Source organism: Primulina tabacum, chromosome 13, assembly GCF_025594145.1.
Source record: "Primulina tabacum isolate GXHZ01 chromosome 13, ASM2559414v2, whole genome shotgun sequence".
In the NCBI taxonomy this organism is placed as follows: Eukaryota; Viridiplantae; Streptophyta; class Magnoliopsida; order Lamiales; family Gesneriaceae; genus Primulina; species Primulina tabacum.
In genome coordinates this window covers 6,943,851-6,945,788 of record NC_134562.1, presented here as the reverse complement: position 1 = coordinate 6,945,788, position 1,938 = coordinate 6,943,851, and positions in this window count along the sequence as shown.

Sequence of the window (1,938 nt, the reverse complement as noted above, 5' to 3'; positions counted from 1 at the left end):
ACTGGATCAGTGAGCATCAGATCACGAATGATGGTGGGTCTCAATCTATCAAAGAAATGTCGTAATTTTGCCACTGCATCATTCGCAATCAAGGGCACAAAATGATGGCCCCTATCAAACTTCTACACAAACTCAGCAACAGATAAATCCCCCAGGCGGAGACTCATGAACTCCCTCTTAAGCCTAGAATGGACGTCAGAAGTAAAATATTTATCGTAGAATACCCTCTTGAAATCCTCCCAGGTCAATGTCGCTAGATTCACCCTTCACTCAGCTCCCTCCGACCATAAGGAAGCGTCACCTTTCAGCAGATAGATGGTACAATGAACTAGGTCAGCGTCCGTCATGTCCATGTAACGAAAAATAACCTCCAAGATCGAATCCATCCCTCAGCAACGAATGGATCCGTAGTGCCAGAAAAATCATCGGGGTTCATCATCCTAAAATGCTCATAGAATGCATCCTGTCGAACCCATGTAGCATTTCCAACATGCTGCTCTAATAACTGCGCCATGCCCGCCAATACATGAGCACTGGCAGCCTGATTAGGAGGAGGCTGCGGAATTTCCTCCTCACGTCTAGCATCAATACCACTACAAAGAACTCTTCAGGAGGCATCTCTGTACAAGTCGTCCCAACCATGCAACCAACATGCACTTAATATTTAAAATATCATGTACCTAGCCTCTATATCATGCATCACAAAAGCTTTAAAAGAATTTTAGCATATAAAATATAAAGCATTAAAAACTCACAGACTTGAGGCGTGACTTCTTGAGCTTCTCGAAGTGGCAGTAAAACAACCATTTGGGGATCCTTCGCTCTGATACCAACTGCAATGTCCTCTATTTTTTAACTTTAAAATCCTATTAAATTTTTTTTATAAACATTATTTCGAAAATTAATAATTAAAGTCATAAATCAAAATAATTTAACATTTAAAATTTCAAGTGCATAAAAAAATCCCTCAATCGTCAATTAACAAAAATCAACTCCAACATTTAACATGATCATCCTACTTAAAAATAAAGAATAAAATCTCTAATAAATCATTAACAAAAATCTTTAAATCTTTTAACTATCAAGCTAATATTGAAAAATAAAGGCCCTCGGGATTGTACTGCCGGACTCGATCCACTCAAGCGTCAGCGTCTCCCTCAATAACATCATCACCAGCAGCATTCAAACCTAATAAGTCTAATGACTCGGGACGTTCTAAATATGAGTAGCAAATAATACATATACAAGCACATGCATCGAAAATCATACTTTTATTTAAAATAACTTTGTAAGTATAAATAAATCGTAAATCCTGAAATCGCAAAATCGTAAAATCATAAAGCCTTCAATCATTTATCATTTTGGGTGAAGTTTGATTCTTGAAAGTGACTATCCTTTTATATTTTGGTCGACTGATCAGTCTTAGCTCGCCATTGCACATGGGGACGGGCACTAGGCACTGACATAAAATAGAAATACGATCGTTGGGCTCCATCTGGGCCTTATCCTTCACAATATTTTCAAAAATCATATATCATATCCTTTTTTGTCACGGTCAATTCACATCCTTCAAAATTTTAAATATCATAACTTTCCAAAAATAGTATTTTTACAGTAAAAATTGCACATCTTTATCACAAATCATTAAACATCATATTTTCATTTTAAACATCATAAAATATCATTTAACATGTATTATTACCCTTGGGGATGCTGCCAATCTTTCTCGTACTACCCAAGTGTAAAATGATCGTTTTTCCCGTGGACGTAAAATTGCTCGATTTTACTTTTTCTTACTTTTATTGACTCTAGACTATCCCGAATATTTATTTAAGCTTAAATTTAATTTTTAATATTTTTATTTAGCTTAAATTCGGGGCTTTCGATTTAACTTCTTATTTACTAATTCGTGAAGCGTTTAGTTCTCGAATTAATTCA